Source organism: Condylura cristata, unplaced genomic scaffold (genome assembly GCF_000260355.1).
Source record: "Condylura cristata isolate star-nosed mole 26May11 unplaced genomic scaffold, ConCri1.0 scaffold00005, whole genome shotgun sequence".
NCBI classification, from domain to species: Eukaryota; Metazoa; Chordata; class Mammalia; order Eulipotyphla; family Talpidae; genus Condylura; species Condylura cristata.
The window spans coordinates 6531469-6539834 of record NW_004567106.1 but is presented as its reverse complement, the minus strand read 5'-3'; positions in this window follow the sequence as shown (position 1 = coordinate 6539834).

Genomic DNA, 8366 nt, shown 5'->3' with positions numbered 1-8366 from the left:
AATAGTACAGACTTCTGTACTTTCATTCTATTTAAAGATTATATCCCATTAATGCTATTTTTGAGGCAAAATTGTCCCACTTTAACCTAAGTCTAACATCCTTTTGTTATGATCCTCTCACTTTTGAACATTTCTGGCTTATTGCTACTTTTCTGTGATGAAGAGGCACTAAATGGACTCATTCCTTTTGAAGTGAGAGGTATGTTTTATGGAGTCAACGTCTAGAGAGAAGTTAAGCTATCCAAGTGTGTCTCTAAGAACAATTTAAATGGGGTTGATAGTGCAGTCTAGATTCAGTCCAAAGTTCCCCATAATCCCTTTTGGAAACTTTTCTTTCTTTTCTGCATCATCACCAAGTCTTCCACCCCATTTCCCCTATTCCAGATCTCAGGAGCTCAGTGAAGACCATTTGACTACAAACCACAGACTACACACAACTGAAATAAAGGTCTCTAAAGGCAAAGAGATGGAGCACCACAAGATTAGTCATTGTCCTTATTCTTTGATACAAAGAAACCCGCTTCATGTTGGCTTATAATATAGCCCAGGTTGCAAGGTAGTTTTATTTTTCTGTGTCTTGCTATTTATAAGCAAATAATTAACATTGAGTACAAACTCTCAATGGTCAGGAAATGATCTCATTTTTAATTATACAATGAATGAAGAAATAGTCATAGGCTGATTTTTCTAAAATAGTTATCAAATGCCAACAAGATCTATTGGGTATTAGATAAGCTGATGCACAGTAGAGCTGCACAATGCCATTATTTTATGAACTATCGTACAATTACATATACCTTACATCAAAAATTAAACATTAAAGGTTTTATAGCTAAAACTTACATCCACATATAATATCTCACAGTCTCCTTAAACCACCCAGCAAGACAAGTGTTACTAGCCTTTGATAATAGAGTAGAATCTTGAGTTTAAATGATTTGGCCATGTTTGTCAAGTTAATAATTTTTAAATAAAGATTATACTTATGTCTCTTATACTTATTCTATATACAATCTCCTCCAACTTTATTTTGCCCAGTCTGTATTTTAAAAACTATTTTTAACTGAAGTAATCTTGGTTTGTATTAAAATATGTTAGAAACTATCCTAGTTTGCAGTTTCTCCTCCTCATCCCCAATCAAGGTTTCCACTGTGTGTGTTTAATGAGTACAGATTCACATCTCTTTGTTTTATTCCTCACCAAGGACATGGGTACCATTGTAGTGCCCATAATACTAAATTTCAGTTCACTGGGTTCTCCCATCTCATCTCCCCTCTGGAGTCAGATTTGTATTGAATTTTGTTTTGGTTTGATTTGTCCCTTTGTTTTTTGTTTCTTTATATTCCACATGAGTGACATCTGCTGATTTTTGTTATTTTCTCAGCATAATCCCTCCCATTTCCATCTATTTTGTCATATATGACAAGATTTAACTTTTTAAAATAACCATGTTGTAGTCCATTGTTTTTACATACATGTTCTTACACTTTTTTGTCTTTGGGCATGTAGATTATTTCCCTATTTTGGTTATTGTAAAGAATGTTGTACATTCTTTGGGAGTTTTTTTTTTTTTTAAGAGTAGTTTTAGGTTTATAATAAGATTCCTGAATGGAGAGGTAGGTACAAAGTTTCCCACTTACTCCATGCTTCCATACATGTACAAACCCCCATTATCATCACTTTCCAGAATGGTACAGTTTTTTTTTTTTAAGTCAAAAATCAATCTGCATTGCTACGTTAGTCACCCATTCTTCATGGTTTATTTTGGTATTATGCATTCAGCAGGTTTGGTAACCACTGACCTCTTAATTTTCCATATAGCTTTACTTTTTCTAGATTATATAGAAACAGTATATATCCTTCTCAGATTGGACTCTAACTTAATAATGTGCACTTAGGTTTCCTCCATTTCTCTTCATGTCTGAATGACTACATACTATTCTGGATGTGCCAGTTTATCTGTTCACCTACTAAAGGACAACATCATATCCATTTTGATTAATGATTTTGGCAACTGAATAAAACCTATAAACATCTATCTGCAGGGTTTTGTGTACACATAAGTTTTCAGTTCCTCTGGGTACATATCAAGCAGTGCCATGGTCCCATCACACAAAAAGGTGAGGTTTAGCTTTGTCAAACTTTGTTAGAATATGAAACTATCTTTCAAATGGATGTACCACTTTTACATTCTTAACAACAATGACTGAGAATTTATTTTCTTCTACATCACTAGTATTTGGTATTATCAAATTTCTAGATTTTGCCCACTTGAACAGGTATTTAATCACTTTTAGTTGGGCTGATATTTGACACAAAAGTTACCTGAACCTGATTGAATATTAAAAAACTTTTAAGTTTGGTGATATTTTCCAAACAGTAAATTTGTGATTGGGTCATATACCATAAAAAGTTATGTATTACAGGGCTTTGTAGCCTTTAAAAGTGAAAAATCCTGCTCTAATGTGATTATATAAGCAAAAAAAGGGTGAAAAACCATGATAGTGGGAAAAACTGTAAGGAAAGAATATGATTTCTAGCATTCCATTGTGGCAGGCTCGATTCGACAGATAAAGAAAGTGGCAGAGATTTGACTAATAATGAAATTAGTGATTATTTGTCCAAAGTATTGTTTCTGCTGTTTTGTCAAGCCCTGTTGTAGCTGTTTTAAGAAAGCATTTACAGTTTAGTGTCAGAAACCCACAGGGAATTCATAAGCCGTGCTTTGCTTTGGCAATTTTGACTGTTTGGGCAGATAGCACAAACTGTTTCTATCAACTTCTGAGTTAGATCCTCTTTGGCCACATTAGTGCTGAGAAGTAGGGAATAAGACTTTACAGCCTTTAATTCATGTAGCTTCATAGCATTCCCCAAAGCTCTGAAAGCTCCAAGTTAAATGTTCAGATTCACACTTTCTCCAAATTGTATTTTCCATAGATGCAAGACAAATGAAGGACATGTTTTCTTAACTACAACATGCTGCTTGGAGCACCACAGTGTGTGAATTTTTAAGTGAAAATAGAAATTGTTTTTATTTCCCTGATTTTTGTTTGCAAGTTTCATGGCCCAAACATGTGTGTTTTCTGATCAAAAGTGACAGCTCGAAGTAGCAACCCGTTTAAGAGTGACATGTTGTCTTGTGTTCAGCACATCTCTAGTTTAGGAAATTAAAGAACAAAACAAAAAATATGTGAACCATAGGGAAGATTACCATTTATCCTGATTTCCCTCCCTCCCCCCCCGTCCCATAATCAAAAGAAAAACACAGGTAAACCTACAGACTAGGACTGCAAGTGTGTTTTGCAATGTGAATACAGAGTAAAGAGCCCTGTGCCTCCATTCATTTTGCCCCATTTTTGAATCCTCCACCTCCACTTTCCCAAGCTTTTCCCCAACAAAAATAAAGAGGAAGAAACCCCGAAGGAGCTTAGAGAAGTAGAAAAATTCTCAAAAGTAGTGTCTCATCTGTGTTTTCATTTGTAAAACCCAAAATTGCCTTTGAATTTAATTTTACATAGAGCTTCAGAGGAATCATATATGTAACTCAAAATTAATATCAAATATAGCTGACCAGCTCTTTTTACAAGTTTGAGTGCATGTGATTTAGAAATCAATATTAAAATATATCACCCCATTCATTTTTACAAAGAAAGGGAAATTCATAACTTCTTATTTTTAGTGGTATTTTACATTAATTTTGGGGGGGAGATATTCCCCACCACAAACAAAGGTGTGGAGGAGATTAAAAAAAAAAAAAAAAACTTCTATTCTTATCTTGCAACGCAATGCAATCTAAGCTAGTGTAGTCACTTTAGAAAACAGCATAGAGATTCCTTCAATGGTTAAATGACCCAGATTCTACTTATCCAAAAGAAATGCAATCATTAAATATCTGCACCCCTCAATTCATGGAAATATTATTTACAAAAGCCAAGAAATGGAAATACCCATTGTCCACTAGTGAGATGAATAAACTGTCTGTGTGTGTGTATGGGAGGGCAGGAATAGGGTTGCAGGAATAGGGTTGCAGGCATGTTGTGTGCCGGAATATTATTCAGCCACAAAAGGGAAATTTTGCCATTTCTATCAAAATAGTGTCCTTCAGGTACACCTACTTTAACTAAAAGAATCCAGTTAGAGAAAGACAAATGATACACAATATCACATGGATATGGAATCTAAAATAGTCAAACTCAAAGTCAGAGTTGAATGGTGATTACCAGGAATTGAGGTATGGGGAGAAACAGGGAGAGCTTGGTTGAAAAGTTACACATTTTTAGCTATAAGGTATTAAGGTAAGATTTGAAGATACTGTGTAAATACAATTTTACAATTAATAGCAATTAGTAGCAAGTTCAAATGGCATAATACAGTGTTGAGGGTTGAATTAAATGCCCTCATCAAAAAATGAGGTGATAAATGTATTAACTAGATAACAGGGATCCAATATTTCTGAAGAATTAAGGAAAAAAACAAAAAAGGAAGCAATGAATGTTGGGGATGACAGGTTTTTAAGTTTTTGGTATATTTTCCCTGAAAGTAGAGCCTGCCATAGAGTTGCCTAGTTGAGAACTAAAGGGAAACTTACCATCTTTCACAAAAAGATCTTAGCACTTTGCCATTCCAGTCCTAATATTACTCCCTAGAAATAACAACACATCCATGCAAGGAACTGTATGTGAATATTCATAGCAATTGCATTTGCCACTGACAAAAACTGAAAACAATGAAAGGATAAAGAAAGCGTAATGCAGCTATAGAATACTATTAAACTGAGGGGAAATACACTATTGATACAGACAGTTGTATGGATGAATTTTCAAGTAATTATGCTGAGCAAAAATGCAGGCAAAGTAGGATTATTGCATTATTCCTCTAATTTTATTTTCCAGAATGTTACATGATCATGTATTGGCAGACAATAGATCAGTAGCTGCTTGGGGAGGGGTGGGTGGAGGGCTGTAAAATGTAGGGATTGTAAATGGGCATTAAGAAACTTCAAAATGGTGTAATGTTTTTTCATCTTAATAGAAGAGATGATTTCAGGCTGCATACAAATATGATACTAGACTATGAACTTTTTATATGTTCAGTTTACATCTGTAAATTTTGATATTACCTCCTAAAAATGATGGTGAAAATTAATGCTACAAAACTGGAGTTTGCTTCCTTTGAACATCTAGCACATAAGAAAATTTAACAACAGGGTAGGGGGAGGCTGGAAAGGAGACGAGGGGATAAGGCAGGAAAGACTGAGGGAAGGAGTGTGTGTGGGGGGGTCCTTTGGTGGTAGGAAAACTCTGGGGACTACACCTGAGGGCAAAAATCCTATACTGTGAAAAAACAAAAATGTTTGCTAATAAATAACCATTCTCAAATCCAATAAAAATAAGAACAGAGTTTTGTAGCCACTGGAATGTCGCCCTCCTTTTGGTAGTAGCACACTGACTTCTGGGTAACTGACTCTGCTGCACTGTGTGTAATGTCAAAGTGACCCTGTGCAAAGTTTCTTGTTTCTCCTCCTGGCCTCCCACCTTCATTGAGGAGGTGGCACATAACCCAAATAGAATTAAGGGGGGAAAAATAAGGCAATGAATGTTGGGGGTGACAGGCACTGAGTCTTAAGAGATCTGAGGGGAGGAAACAGTCAAGTTTACTAATCCTGCCTGTAGTGACTTAAAAATAACAAATTTGTAACTGCTATAGAACGCTGAATCTTCTGTTTTGTTTTGTGAGTCTGATTCTCTGTCTAGCTTGTTTAAAATTCTGTGAGTCACCTAGTGTTAATTTAGTGTAATTCAGTTGATATTATGGGTACATATCTTCTATTACCTTAACATTTTGCTGAACCAAAATATTAATTTTGTTTAATGAAATAATGAATATAAGTGTGTTTGGGGGTTGGGTGGAGGAAAAGAACTTTTGACCATCTTCAAGTAAGTTATAATTGAGTCAGATTTTAAAGTCTTTCAGACTAAGAATACTTGTATTCTTAGACATTTTTATTTTTCCTTTTATATCTGTTAATGATTATGATGATGAAGAGGTTACATGTATGTTAACCAGTCATTCTTAACCTTGAAACACTTGCTTAGTAAAAAATCAGATAATTTTATCCTAAATGCATGCCTTTTTCTTTCAAGTGTCCTTTTCAACTATATTCCTTCACCCAACCCCTGCTTGTTAATTTTGTACAGAACTATTTTTAGACACCTCTTTGTTCTCTATGTACCTACCTTCTTTGTTTATTCTCATTTCTAGCGACTTTGATAATTATATAGAAGTTGATTACCCCTAATGATTTCTACCTTAGATCTCTCTTCTCATAACCCAGACTCACCTGTTGACAAGATCTCTTACTTTAAATGTAACATAGTTGAAACTGAACTCATCTGACTTCCACCATACAATCTCCTTAATATTTCCTGAATCCAAGTCATTGGAAAATCTGGTTTTCATATCCCAACCCAAATACTCACCAAGCATTATAAATATGATTCACTTTTGTATTTATTTTTGTATTGGCTGAAATATAAATACTGTTTAATGTATATCTTCTGAATGAGTATAGTAGCCTGGATGGCCCAGGCTACTATTTTCTCTTTTCTGGCTGAGTTTCAACCATCACATAACTTTCTCCTGGCTGCTTACCCTATTCTTACACATAGTCCATACACCAACCCCCCCAATGATTTTATTAAAAAACAAAATTAGTCACTCCCTTTTTTATAAAATTAGTTCTGGAGAGACACCCTATACCTATCAGCCAGCTACAGTCAACTGCTCTTTCTTTTTTGTCTCTTTAACATCTGAAATCTTCCCATTGTACAGCTTAAACTTTAATTTTTAAAAATTTCCTAAATGTGGCCCTCCCTGGTGGCGCAGCGGGTTAAAGCACTGCACTAAGAAGCTCAAGCCACTTCCGCATGAGTTCGATCCCCACCTGCCCCGGAGGAGATCCACATGGCGTGGCAGACCTCTCCTGACCCGTGGCAGACCTCTCCTGACCCTCCTGCTGCTCCCCTCAGCAGTGTACTTCCTCGATCTGCCTGTTCTGCTCCCCACTCTGTCCCTGGTGAATCCTCTCACCCTCTGCATCTCTGGCCTGTACCCCAGTTCTGTATGAATAAATAAATATTTAAAAAAAATTTTTCCTAAATGTTCTTGCCTTCAATAACTATTGAGTTTCACTTAGGTCTCAGGTTTAAGATAATTTTTTTTCTAATATTTGTATATCATACACCTAAAGGGGACTTATAGTAAAGGTCTACAATAAGCTCATGCAATGCAACAAAAAGAAACCCAATCAAAAATTGAGCAAAGGATCTAAATAGGCATTTCTGCAAAGAAGACATACAGATGGCCAATAGACGTATGAAAAGTGATCATTGTAACTGATCAAGGAAATGCAAATTCAAAATACAATGAGACATAGCTCACATCAGTGAGGATAATATTTATCAAAATGATCAGAAACAAGTGTTGGTGAGGGTGTGGAGATAAGGGAACTCTCTTCACTGTTGGTGGGTCAAACAAGGACAGTCCCTATAAAAAGCAGTGTGTTTATCAAAAGACTAATACCACCCATTGCTTTCATTCTTAGATTATCTATCCCACAAAATACACTCATTTGAAAAGAGGCCTGCATTCTATGTTCACAGCAGCACTACACACAAGATACAAAAACAACTTAAGCACCCAAATCAGACTAGTGGACCAAAGACGTAGCCATCAAGAATTAGTCAAACTCATTCATTGTAGAAACATGTATGGAGTTGGAAGGGATAACGCTAAGTGGAGCAAATCATAAGGAAAAAGATCACTACAGGATGGTGGTGTCACTTATATGTGGAATAGAGACAAACTAAACTAAACTAAGTATCAGAAAGTCTTAAAAACTAACTCATGAGAGGACTTCCAGAAGATGGCGGCAGAGTAAAGACACCGAGATCACCTCGTCCAAGCCTGCATAGGAATTGAGAACTGAAAACGGACTATAGACTCACTTACTACAAGTTTTAACCCAAACGGAAACACCCTGGACTCACTATAAGGTAGATAACTGCGAGGGAATCGGAGATTGGGAAGTTCCCAGAAGGGAACTCTCCGGAAAAACCGGGCCCCTGGAAGTTCCAAGGGCTGCAGGAGCCACTTTGCCCCACGCTAAACCCGGGAGGTAAAGCTGGACAGCACAGCTCAGTGAGTGGAGCCCAGGCTGCAGAAAGACTGCAAATCTGATCCTCAATACCTGGGTGAGAGAAAAACCACTGAATTTGCAGACCCCTTCAGGAGCACCTGGGCGCCGCGCAAAGCCACTGGTCAGCTCCACCAGCTCAGGAACTGGCATGATAGCGGCAGAATAAAGA